The sequence below is a fragment of the Galleria mellonella genome, unplaced genomic scaffold (assembly GCF_026898425.1).
Source record: "Galleria mellonella isolate WM207_F2 unplaced genomic scaffold, CSIRO_AGI_GalMel_v1 utg21, whole genome shotgun sequence".
NCBI lineage: Eukaryota > Metazoa > Arthropoda > Insecta > Lepidoptera > Pyralidae > Galleria > Galleria mellonella.
The window spans coordinates 3,089,261-3,103,593 of NW_026442037.1; the positions used below are offsets into that span (position 1 = coordinate 3,089,261).

Sequence of the window (14,333 nt, forward strand, 5' to 3'; positions counted from 1 at the left end):
TGACATTATGTGTATTTATTTAAATGTACTATGTATAAAATTGCATGGTCGTTAGAAACCCGTGCATGATCGACTAACACTACGCATATTTGTCATTCATGTAATCATTTAGTGTCCAAAATATGCATCGGTATCTTGTTGTAACATTTAATAATAAAACTTTATTTCACTCTTTGTTACAATATAGTTTGAAGTCCCTAACTCCCGAGGTAGGTATGGAGAAACCTGTGTTTCAGGAGTTAAATTTAATGTTAATATATGTTTACAATTTGTAATTATATTGTAATTATATATTTGTAATTTAATGTTATATATTATATGTTTTATATGTTCACATTTATCATTCCTCACTGGTGCCCCGCCAGCGTACACCATTTTTTTTAATGGATGAAAATGGAATGGTAACCCCGCCCGCGCTCTCGGTATACACCGACGAGGCACCAGTGGAAGGTGATAGGTGAGAATGAATGCAGGTCAGTTGATCCACTATGATGAATTCGACAAAAATTAACCATGATGGTTTGTAAGGGGAACCACGTGGAGGTCGACCTGAGATGGTATATTACTAGCATTGGGGCTATTAGACCTTATTAGTAACAATCCCTTTCCCCCGGTTAAGGTTGGCTAGGTTGAGGTACTTCATGAAAATCTTTATATTTTATAACCTATGGGGACGACATAGTATAACGTAACATTTATGGGAACAGTATGCGTAAACCACAAAATCTATCAAAATATCGTTGTCCGTGTCTTGTTTAAAAGATGAGACGGTGATCACCGCATGATCTGCCGGAGGCCGACTAACGTAAGTCACAACAAAGGTCATTAGCGAAAAATTGAAGGCAATTCTGGTGTTGTTTTGAATTGCCATTCAGTCAGCTGTCGGTATAAGTCGGCGGAGCACGTGCGTCGCTCGCGCATTTGCCTTGGCCGCTTACGATTTTCGCGCGCAATGAAAAAGTGAAAAAACGCACCAAGTCTATGATTAATATTGAATTAGTGAGGCAAATAACGTGTTTATATTACGTTCCATGGTCAGTGCTTTTTGTGTGTGTGTTTTTTTTCTCTGTCTATTGTGTGCTCGACGTTGTGTTTGTGATATCAATCAGTCATTTTGGACTTGATGCGATTAAAGATAATGTTAATTAACGAATCGGTGTTGGTTTGTGTTGGATGAATGTGGTGAAGTGGATGTTGCGGATATTTGAACTAATTGCACCAAGCAGGTAAGATAGTGTCAGGTGTTTAAATTAGGTCTGCGGTTTTGTTTAAAAAAAAAATAGTTTTTATTTACATAGATAATAAAATAGAGATTAAGAATAGAAAAAATATAAATGAGTGAATTTACACAAAAAATACAAGCTACTTAATTATTATTCTTAGAATGATACGAGTATTTTTTGTTTATAAAGAAATTTGCATAGAAAATATATTAAATAGTTACCTATGCAATTTTTTTAGTGTGTAAAAAAAGAAACAAATTAATAGAAGTAATTTTTATTCGAATTAAATTTATGTTTATGCATTTTAATATTTATTAATTTTAGTAGCTTACCGTTACGGGTTTGAGGCCCGTATTTGTATTAATGGAAATACATACTTGTATTTGCCATTGGTAATGCAGGTAGTAGGTAGTCTCTAAGTAGGTATATCTATTGTCTAATACCGATTATGTATACTGTTGTTTCATCCAGAAGTGTTATTATTATTCTTTATTATATCGTACACTGAAACTTTTTACCACTAAACTATCTACACCAATTTATTTGGTAGAAGAATAAATAAATAATAGTTAATAATAATTTGACAGTATTTTTCCGGTGAATTCTCTTTCTATTATGGCGGAGCACTGAACATATCCATTACTCTAATTGTGCCTAACTTCCGTGACGTAAAAACGTCACGGAAGTTAGGCACAATAGGAATTGAAATTGTGTTATTTGAAATAAAACACTTTTTTTTTTAATATTAGACTTTTAAATATTAGTACATCCAACACGTTAGGTTTATCTATGGTTTTATGAAGCTGCAGTAAATAAAGTACTAAACTTAAGCAAATTAGGTTAGTACTTGTTGATAAGAACACAAACAGAAGCTTCTCTGAATATGTAAAGATAAGCTATATATATATTTTTTGTATTTAAAATCTATTTGAGTAGGTACTTAAAATGTTTCAGAGAAAAGAAAAACTTCAAAAAATTAAACGTGAAAGATTTCTTTAAGGTTACCTCGAAATTTATTTTAATTGTTGCCCATTTAATATTTCCTTGTATGTGTAAAATTTAAATTTCTCAAGCTCAAGCTCAAAATGTTTTAAAAAAGCCTTCCATTCAAGTTTACCTGAAATTTTATAATTTATTCTAAACCTTCCAAAAAGTTACTAAAATTGCGTAATTGCCTACTTTTGAGAACAACCGATGTTGTATAGAAAACATTAACTTAATCATGGACTTGAGTGATGATTTAGAAAATAAAGATCAAAATACTGAAGACACGTATTTGAAAGTCAGTCAGAACACAGGCAAATTATGTCGAACATGAAAAAAAAAATTTTGAATTTGGCCCTACGTGAATCGTGCGCGCGGCAGCCTTCCTTCTTTTCTTCAATTTTGGCTAACGTCTTCACATGATTAACTAGCGACCCGCCCCGGCTTTGCACGGGTACACGTTACATTACAACACATTAGACACCTCTAAAATTATTAGTGTTTCTCTACTATATTATGCATGTAAACATAAAAACCTTCCTCTTCCTCACTCTATCTATTAAAGGGAACCGTATTAAAATCCGTTGCGTAGTTTTAAAGATTTAAGGATACATAGAGATAGACAGACGGGAAGCGAGTTTGTTTTATACTATGTAGTGATATTCCATTTCTTCTTCATCAATCATATATTTGTAATAAACACTATGTATTTATTGAAGGAGGGAGACTTTGTACAAAAGTCGATTGCTTGGACACTTCTGTCCCATTCGTGTTTCAACCGTGAAGCAATTGTGTTTGCATGGCTGTGTTTCGGTTTAAAGGGTGGGATATGGCGTGAATTTACTAGGTACAGAGGAATAACACCTAAGTCCTCAGGAGTGGCCACTCCGACGCATAGGGGGGTATCATGGGCGAAACAGTATACTCTGTTATGTCCGTGGTACTGCTCCTGTCTATAGGCGACGGTTACCACTTTCCATCAGGTGGGCCGTCTGCTTATTTGCCATTCTAAGTTGTATAAAAAAAAAAGAATTACCAATAATAATTTATTAACATAATACATCCTTTTATATAATACATTTTGAGGAAATGCAAAAATGATTTTCCAAATTGGTTTACAACTGACGGAGTTATAAAGTTATTACTTTATAACTCCGTCAGTTGTAAACCAAACATAAAAAGAATTCAACCGCATTGAGACTATTCTCTTTAAAGTCGGTTAAAAACATGTGAGTATTACAATATGTGTCTACAATTCAGAAACATAACTCTCTAAAACTATAAAACGGGCCATAAAATTCATAAGAGAAGTGTAGATATATAGAATACATTATTGTATGGGGGAAAGGGATTGTTAGTAATGGAGACTGAGAATCCCAACCAGGTCGACCTCCTCGCGGTTCCCCCTGGAAACTATCATGGTTAATTCCTGATGAATTCATCATAATGGGCTAACTGGCCTGTTTTCATTCTCATCTACCACCCTTCACTGGTGCTCCGCCAGCGTATCCCGTTAGCGCAGGCGGGGTTACCATACCATTTTCACCCATTAAAAAAAATGTAGCGGTGGGTAATATTATATATATATTTTAGTTGTAATATCTATATATTGGTTCGATAATAAATATTTTAAAAGTCGGTTATCTAAAAAGGAATATTGGGTAACAGAATTTTTATATATTTTCCAATCGATAAAGGTGATATCAAAATGGTTTTTTTTTATAGGTGATAATGAAATAGTAACCCCGCCTGCGCTAACGGGATACACTGGCGGAGCACCAGTGAAGGGTGGTAGATGAGAATGATAACAAGCCAGTTAGCCCATCATGATGAATTCATCAGGAATTAACCATGATAGTTTCCAGGGGGAACCGCGAGGAGGTCGACCTGGTTAGGTATATTGCTAGCTATGGGATTCTCTGTCTCCATTACTGACAATCCCTTCCTCCCCCCGCCTCTACATTATCCTACCTAAGCTTACATATGTTCATAGTTTTTTTTAGATCGTAAACTATGTACAATGCACAAAGTTATAACATTAATCATATAGATAAGACACGCGTGTTTTTATAAACTTCCTTGTAGCAAACGTAGCCTAATGGCCAGAAACGATGGTAATAAAAAAAACATTTTTTTTAAATGACCATAAAACAAGAGACTTGGCTCTCGTTTAGTATACATTTGCATACTAATGCAGCACAAATAGTGTACTAAAATTTATCTAAACTTGCGACTTTATACCTATTTGTATAGTGGGATATTTGATATAAAAGTGTGATTGTAAGCAGTTATCTTCACGCCAGATACTTAAGGGATAGGCAGAGATTATTATATTATAATATCTGTAGCTGAGACTCTACTCTGTATATATGTTAAGAGATTTGATTTTCTTGTACATTGGTATGTTTTTTTTTTATACAACTTGAATGGCAAACAAGCTGACGGCCTACCTGATGGAAAGTGGTAACCGTCGCCTATAGACATGAGCAGTACCATGGATATAACAGAGTATACTGTTTCGCCCATGATACCCCCTATGCGTTGCCACTCCTGAGGACTTAGGTGTTATTCCTCTGTACCTAGTAAATTCACGCCATATCCCACCCTTCAAACCGAAACACAGCTATGCAAACACAACTGCTTCACGGTAGAAACACGAATGGGACAGAGGTGCCCTAGCAAACGACTTTTGTACAAAATCTCCCTCTGGTGGTTTATAATGGTAGCCGGGATTATTTCATACCGGCGTTTCATTTTACTCCTAAGTACTACGTTCCACATTTGTTTTGTCATCGTTCGCGTTCCGTTTCCCCGTTAGTACATTCATGATTCGTTCATTGAAACAGTTTTATTCAAACGAACCTTGCACCTGCCACAGTTGTTGAAGTTTAAACGAAGTTTTACGTGTTATGTCTTTAATTTTTAGTTTATAATTACTTTTTTTTAATAAATAAATACCACTGGATCCGTAGCGCCATCTAGTATTTGTACTATTTTGTACTTTTATTATTTGTACTATTTGTAAAATTTGTACTATATATACTGGATTTTTGACACAAACATTTAATGTTTTTTTATAAATTGTAAATATATACATAAAAAATACTCAGACCAAAGCCATGTGTCAAATCGTTGGACCTCTGACGTTGTTAATCCTTACTAATATTATAAATGTGAAAGTGAGTTTGATTGTTTGTTTGTTATACTTTTTTTGCTTGCTTGAGTGTTGAAATTAATATATACACAAAAGGGGGGAAAGGGATTGTTAGTAATGGAGACTGAGAATCCCATTGCTTATATATACCCAACCCGGTCGACCTCCTCGCGGTTCCCTCTGGAAACTATCATGGTTAATTCCTGATGAATTCATCATGATGGGCTAACTGGCCTGTTTTCATTCTTATCTATCACCCTTCACTGGTGCTCCGTTAGCGTTTTCCGTTAGTGCAGGCGGGGTTACCATACCATTATTATCCATTGAAAAAAAATTTATATACACAAATTTATATATAATATATGAAATTTCAATATACGAGTATATTCTCTATCGCATATTACTATATGGGATGGACCTTCAGCACTCCTATGCCTTTTTTATATAGGCTACTTTTTATTCCGATCAGTATACATTGATCAGTAAAATTCCAGTCACGAGGACGAAGTCGCGGGTAAAAACTAGTAATTTACAAATTGATCCCGTCCGATTCATAGATACGCCATATTGTTACACAACTTGATAAGATTAACATGAATGATGAAATAAATTCCGATTTTGTATTCATAAATAACACAAAAATAACCATACGCGTGCGAAATGTATGCATAACTACGCCAAAAAAGGCCAGAGGGGGTCAAGGTCGAAACAAAAAAAGTATAGTTTGAAAAAACAAAACGAGGCGGATTAACATAATCAGTTCCTTTTTGGAATTATGTAATAAATCCACTTTGCATTCAATGTTTTTTTAAGTGATTACAAAAAAGGAGCTCCTCAATTTGTCTGTATTTTTTTTTGTCTATATATTCCGCGGTAACGTCGCCAATTCGGATCCGATTTTGATAATTCTTTTTGTAATCGACAGGGTTTACTTCCGCGTTAGGTTTATATTATTTTGATGACAATTGATCGCTTTTTTGTAAAGCTAAAGCTTGCTTATACACACACGTACAACGGGAATGTTTGTTGTTTACCATTCTAAGTTTTTTTTATACAACTTAGAATGGCAAACAAGCTGACGGCCCACCTGATGGAAAGTGGTAACCGGCGCCTATAGACATGAGCAATACCATGGACATAACAGAGTATACTGTTTCGCGCATGATACCCCCCATGCGTTGCCATTCCTGAGGACTCAGATGTTATTCCTCTGTACCCTGTAAATTCAAGCCATACCTCACACTTCAAACATTGCATTAAAAAAATCATCAGCCATTGAAAGAAGGCGTAATAATGACTTCCTTCAATGGCTAATGTTGAATTTTCTACAGAGTGGTACTCCAAACAGACTATTCCTTCGCTTTATCTTTCGACTAGTTTCGTGAGAACCGTGAAGCTGTAGAGTCCCTTCGTATGTATCGAACGTTTCCATAGATTATCGCCTCACGACCGCAGTTAAGGATTGACATCCAGTGAGATAGTATTGATTATAAACACTGTAAGACTACCTAAACGATAAACTTGCTAAGTTAGAGTCATGGTTAAATGGTTTACAGTAAGTAAACGACTTTTCTAAATATACCATAGGATATTTACGCGACGATTACCTCATTACCTGTTCCCATCAGCCATTTCATTCCCATGTTTGTTTTTTTTTTACATACATACATACATATCTGTCACGCCTGTCTCCCATTAGGGTAGGCAGAAACAATGGAATGCCAAATGCTTCGATTCAAACAAACCTCTTTCGCTTCTTCCACATTCATCAATCTTTTCATACACGCTCGCCGGTTACGGATACTTTTAATTTGGCCCTTCTTCAGCACGTCGCCTATTTGGTCAACATACGTCCGTCTAGGGCGGCCCCTACCGACATCTCCATTCATTCTTGCTCCATAAATCTCTTTCGTAATTCTTCTTTCATCCATCCTCTCCAAATGACCAAACCAACGCAACATTCCTTTTTCGATTTTTGTCACTACATCGTCTTTCAGTCCAAACTTCTCTCTAATCACACTGTTTCTTATTTTTTTTTTATATAAAACTTAAAAGCTGATGTAGACTTGATGAGAGATGAAATAGGTTATCCTCTTCTGAATAGAGGCCTGTGTCCAACAGTGGGACGTTATATTATTGCAATTTTTTTTTTTTTTTTGATGGGTGAAAATGGTATGGTAACCCCGCCTGCGCTAACGGGATACGCTGGCGGAGCACCAGTGAAGGGTGATAGATGAGAATGAAAACAGGTCAGTTAGCCCATCATGATGAATTCATCAGGAATTAACCATGATAGTTTCCAGGGGGAACCGCGATGAGGTCGACCTGGTGGGGTATATTGCTAGCAATGGGATTCTCAGTCGCCATTACTAACAATCCCTTTCCCCCCAATATTATTGCAATTATTTATGCCGGCATTACTTACGTTTTAAAATTCGGAATTGTTCGACTACTTATGTTCTCGATAGCCTTTATTATTATATACTAACAATATATTATTATATATTTGTTTTTATGAATGAATATGATATGGCGAGGTATTATCAACATATAGGCCGTTAACTGTCCACTGCTGAATATGGCCTATATTATTGGGGGGTTTTACTAGTAGTTGTCACGCTTGGTAGGTGGGTTGACAACCGCAATTTCTTTTTGGTGATAATGGAATTGTAAACTTCGCCTGCGCTATCGGGATACGCTGGCGGGGTACCAGTGACGGGTGATAGGTGAGAATGAAAAGAGGCCAATTAGCCCATCACGATGAATTCATTAGGAATTAACCATGATAGTTAGGGGGGAAGGGATTGTTAGTAATGTAGACTGAGAATCCTATTGCTAGCAATATACCCAAACAGGTCGACCTCCTCGCGGTTCCCCCTGGAAACTATCATGGTTAATTCTTGATGAATTCATCATGATGGGCTAACTGGCCTGTTTTCATTCTCATCTATCACCCTTCACTGGTACTTCGCCAGCGTATCCCGTTAGCGCAGGCGAGGTTACCATACCATTTTCACCCATCAAAAAAAAACCATGATAGTTTCCAGGGAGAACCGCGAGGATGTCAACCTGGTTGGGTATATTGCTAGCAATGGGATTCTCAGTCTCCATTACTAACAATCCCTTTCCCCCCGGCGACCGTAGTTAGGCTGTGATGTCAAAGAGGGAAGCAGTTGCCTATCCTTCGATCAGTAAGTTCCCTTAGTTGTCTCTTACAACACCCACGGGAAAGGATGGGGTGGTCCATTCTATGCTGGGATCACACGATACGACCACACAGCGGGGCACCAATGGAGGATGAAACAATAAGGATAAAGTCAGATTAGTTGACTCATCGTAACGAATTTGCTGTAAGTTAATAATTTTATTTTTTAAATTTGATAAAGTTACTTTTTTAATTACACAGTACTATCATACCTACTTGTACAACAATTAGTCCATTACCTTAAGGTTGTCTTGAAAAGATTGCTCTCAGCAATAAGACCGCCTTACTGTACTTATACAATTGTATCGTTATGTTTGTAAATTGTCTTGCTTATTTCCTATATTATACAATGCAAATAAAGTATACTCATTTATTCACAATGATCTCCTGAGTTGACCGCTTGAAGGTTGATATGGCAAGGTTTATGAGAAGCAGTGGATGCAACAATGCCTTCTTCGGACATTAATAAGTTGTTCAAGTCTACAGTAGCAACCCAGAATCAAATGATACGACATCATACACTTCAAGAAAAGAGCACATACCTTTTTAAAAGGCCGACAGCACATCTGCAATGCCTCTGGTGTTGTGGGTGATTATGGGCGGCGGTAGTCACTTACCATCAGGTGAGTCGCTTGCTCGTTTGCCCTCTGTGTTGTAAAAAAAAAAACGAATAACGACTACCGCAGCACTATCGAATAGCAAGCGGTCACTTGCGGAATGAATTCCAGATTAGATCCGCCCGAGTTCCCGCGACCTTCTAACAGCGTCGCGTATCGTCTGATAACTGTATGAGTAGAAACTGGTCTCCACGTCGCTCTAATAGGATTGGGCGTGTGGCGTGAACTTTTTCTTACTTTTTCTCGGACAAGTGCGTGAGTGACGGAGTAATACGCACTATTGGACTTGTGAGAGCATGCTAACAGAGGGAGACTTTGTACAAAAATCGATTGCTTGGGTACCTCTGTCCCATTCGTGTTTCAACCGTGAAGCAGTTGTGTTTGCATGGCTGTGTTTCGGTTTGAAGGGTGGGATATGGAGTGAATTTACTGGGTATAGAGGAATAACACCTGAGTCCTCAGGAGTGGCAACGCATGGGGGGTATCATGGGCGAAACAGTATAGTCTGTTATGTCCATGGTACTGCTCATGTCTATAGGCGACGGTTACCACTTTCCATCAGGTGGGCCGTCAGCTTGTTTGACATTTTAGGTTGTATAAAAAATAATAATAACAAGGCCGCTAGCAAGACTGAAGTTTAAGGTAGGACGAAAGAACTTTTTGGGAGGGCAGAAGACATAAATAAGTGATTTCGAAAATATCTTATTTTCTTGGAGTCTTTCATTTTAAGATCCCTCAATGCCCTTCCCCTAGCTACGGCCATGTATGTCATATATACTTGTTATTTGTTTCAATAGCAGTAAATAAAAAATTAAATAAATGAAAATTATGTCGACTAGAAGACAGTCTACTAATGTCCAGTAAAATTTATTTAATGATCGAATGTTTTATTTGTTACTAATTTCATTTGAGAGCGTTTCTGTAATAATTTAAAGCAAATTTGGTTACCATTTCATTAAATTATATTGAATTATACTATCTATCTATTATTCTTTGTCTATGGACATTTCTCGTAATACTGCTAACGAACGTCTGTCGTCACGACGAGAAATTAAATGTCTTCGAGAGATTTAATAAAGGAAGACATTCGCAACTCGACCGTATATTTTTACAAATTTAATTTTTTAAGCATTATTAGTAGTAGGTACTCCAATGCTTCTAAATTTTTTATGCTAAAGGATGTTTGTACCAATTATTGGACATCAAAACCTTACCAGAGAATTTTATTAGACGGAGACTTTGTACAAAAGTCGTTTGCTTGGGTGTTTCAACCGTAAAGCAGTTGTGTTTGCATGGCATTGCAATGAATAACATCTGAGTCCTCAGGAATGGCAACGCATTTTTTATTTTATTTTTATTTTACTTTGAAAGGGAAACATACAACAACTAAAACATATAAAATAGTATACACAATCATGACATAAATCAGTGAAGTTTCCACAATAAACCAAACCAAATAATCGTGAGCAGATGATTATTGTTATTATATATGATATTGATGAACATAAACATAAACATGGGGGGTATCATGGGTGAAACAGTATACTCTATTATGTCCATGGTACTGCTCATGTCTATAGGCGACGGTTACCACTTTCCATCAGGTGGACCGTCAGCTTGTTTGCCATTGTAAGTTGCATAAAAAAAATTGATTATATGTTATTTATGTATAAAAAATATAAAAAATGTATCGTAAATTCTTAATGATCGTAAGTTAATATAAATTTTAAAGCCAGTTTTGATACGAAGCCTTTATTTTCTTTCTTTTTGTTTTAAATACATATTCATCATTATCATATCAGCCCTTAAATATCCACTGCTGGACATAAGCCTCCCCTTGGGGGGTTTTGCCAGTAGTTGCCACATTTGGCAGACGGATTGGCAACCGCAGTCAGGCTTTAGAGATGTTTTAAGAAGGACGCTCTTGTCCAACGCTTGCCCTCCTTTAGTCGTCTCTTACGACACCCACGGGAAAGGAAGGGGTGGCCTATTCAATACATATTACATATGTTAAATTTCATGACAATTAAATTTAATGATATAATTAAGTCCTGACCAATTAACATATTTCGGCGAATGTGGATAATGTTGGTAGGGGCCGCCCTAGACGGACGTATGTTGACCAAGTAGGCGACGTGCTGAAGAAGGGCCAAATTAAAAGTACCCGTAACCGGCGAGCGTGTATGAAAAGATTGATGAGTGTGGAAGAAACGAAAGAGGTTTGTTTGAATCGAAGCACTTTTTTTTTAATAGATGATAATGGAATTGTATCCCGCCTGCGCTAACGGTATACACTGGCGGGGCACCAGTGAGGGATAGGATAGGTGAGAATGAAAAGACAGGTCAGTTAGTCCATCGTGATGAATACATCTGGAATTCAGCACGATAGTTTCCAGGAGGGACAACTTGGAGGTCGACCTGACAGGGTGTGCTGCTAGTAATGGGACTGGTAGTCCGCATTACTAACAATCCCTTCCCCCCGCCCCGAATCGAAGAATTTGGCGTTCCATTATTTCTGCCTACCTTAATGGGAGACCGGCGTGACAGATATATATGTATGTATGGATAATATCTTGGTTTAAGACTTTTTTCCATATTTATGAATGATTAAATGATAGTAATACTGATGATTCAATGACATGATTGTCATGAAACAGGTATTTACGAGAAAGTCGTTCACGAGTGTTTATTTCAAGTAGTTTTTTTTTTCGTTAACCGCAATATACTTGTTATATTTTTTTTATACAAATTTTCTTCCGACATTGATATCGCAATCGTATGAGATAATTGAGTAATTGCATTCCCAATGTCAGCATCGCATTCCCGCTCTATTAGTTGTTCTGATCTGTTCTGATGAATTAACTGATAGTCACATTTGCACACAAACCGAGCTAATAATAGTAGGGTTGTCACCTATTTATATGATACCTTTATAATTTTTCTATTTTTAATTAATTTATTTAACAACTTGGATCCATTTTTTTTTATTCTATGAAAATGGAATGGTAACCCCGCCTGCGCTAACGGGATACGCTGGCGGGGCACCAGTGAAGGGTGATCCATGAAAATGAAAACAGGCCAGTTAGCTGATCATCATGATGAATTCATCTGGAATTAATCATGATAGTTTCCAGGGGGAACCACGAGGAGTTCGACCTGGTTAGGTATATTGCTAGCAATGGGATTCTTAGTCTCCATTACTAACAATCCTTTTCCCCCCAGGGATCCATTTTTGTTAGTAAGTGTACTTTAAAACTACGTTAATATATAATCACTAATAATGATTTAGTCCTCTCGACAAGCATTTTCACGAGAGGACTATCTAATTTATTTACAAACACATTTTATGTCCCATTTTGGAAAACACATTTTCATATTAAAACAGTAGCATAGATTTAGAAATAGAACTAGTTATATCCTGTGGATTTATGAGTAATCCTCCTCAATAAATGAACTATTAAAAGCGAAAACAAATTTCAAATCCGACTGGTAGTCTTGGAGATTAGCGCGTTCAAACAAACAAACTTTTCCGTTTTATATATTAGTATAGACTAGGTAATCAGTTTCTATCTACAAGTTCATTTGAGTACCCGGAATACGTTTATCGACCAGGATAAAAAATATATATTTTTCTATTAAATACTAGAATTTTTTTGTAATATAATAAGTGACTAACGCTGCCCATAAGCATCCGTAACACCGGAGGAAATGCAGGTGTGCTGTCGGCCTTTTAAAAAGAAATATGCTCTTTTCTTGAACTCTATGATGTGTCGTATCGGTTCGGAAATATCACTTCTGAGTGTTGATTCCAAAATGTGGTAGTGTGTTGAAGAAAGTGTCCTAAAGGTACATGTTTATTAAATTTCATGACGTTTGATTGGTTATTAAAGAGCTGAGAGGTGACATATTAGAACGCTAAGAGATTATTCAGAGGCCAATTTAATTCAAATCCATTTAATAGTTTTTTCATCAAAGTGTAAAAAAACACCTATTACCACAAATTTTAGTATTAAAAATAGTATATGTAAAAAAAAATATTACTAGAATAGGATATATGGATCGACAACCCTAATCCGTCTGTTGTTTGTTCCATATTCTATGTAGAGGTACCCAGTGCATTGAACCCGATGGCTTGACATCGGTTCGTCTTGTCGATCGTCTCGCGAACTCAACGTGTAGGAATTTAAGTACAACAAATGCTCGCAAATCGAAATGCACTATTGCCTTTTTATAATGCAAAATACATCTATATATATATAAGACATAATTGTCTTAAATACTGCACGGTCTTCTATAAAATGTAGAATATATTATACAAGCATTTGTCTATATACGTCTTGTATACCTATTTGGTTATGTACGCGAGTATTTTGAAGTACACGTGGATTACAGTAGTAGAAAATTCAATTAAATAGATCAGTTGTATCAAGATAAAAGTGCTTTATATTATTCTCAATTTCGTGTATAATATAGTATATGTCATATGTGTGTAAGTATATTTGTTATTCATATATATTTATTCGTTTATATATGTAATTTTAGTATGTATGTATATCAATAATTAGTAGTACCGCATTCGAGTATTCTGACTGGGAGAGAATGTTTTTAGCATTCAGTCCGCCATGTACACATATTTGTACTAATAAATAATTAAAATAAAATATACACAAGGCTTTAAGTTAGATCTTCAGTGACGTAACCGTGGAATCTACATCCATGCGTCTCACCTGATGGTAAATGACTACCGTTGCCCATGATCACCCACAACACCAGAGGCATTGCAGGTGTGCTGCCGACCTAGAAGTGGTTTTTTTATGATGCCAGAATTAACATACAGACAGAGAGAAAGAAAACAATTTTTATAATTATTCTTTTGGCATTTATTGATCTTATTAAAACCCCTCATATTTTTTTTTTTAAATATCTACTATGGACAGACATCGTCCAGTTATAACTCTGTTATATTAGATAAGACGTGTAAGTTGGCATGTTATTCTTAGGTAGCGCCTTAACGGATCAACCAATTGTCGTAAAATATTGTTGAATGAAATACACACATAATAATTTAAGATAAAGAGTGAAATAAGCTAAGTTAAACTCGCCCGTTGTACATCTTTATTTAATACTAGCGGCCTGTCCCAGCGTCGCAC

The 14,333-nt window shown here is 36.2% G+C and overlaps 1 protein-coding gene across 1 annotated transcript in view; it reads left to right on the plus strand.

The window, feature by feature from the left end:
• Nucleotides 1–887: 887 nt before the first annotated feature.
• Nucleotides 888–14,333, plus strand: part of LOC113516486 (apoptosis-stimulating of p53 protein 1) — a 459,324-nt gene continuing 445,878 nt past the window's right edge. The window contains exon 1 of the mRNA XM_052894330.1: nt 888–1,226. The gene's annotated coding sequence lies outside the window, so the exon portion shown is untranslated. The remainder of the gene's footprint in view (nt 1,227–14,333) is intronic.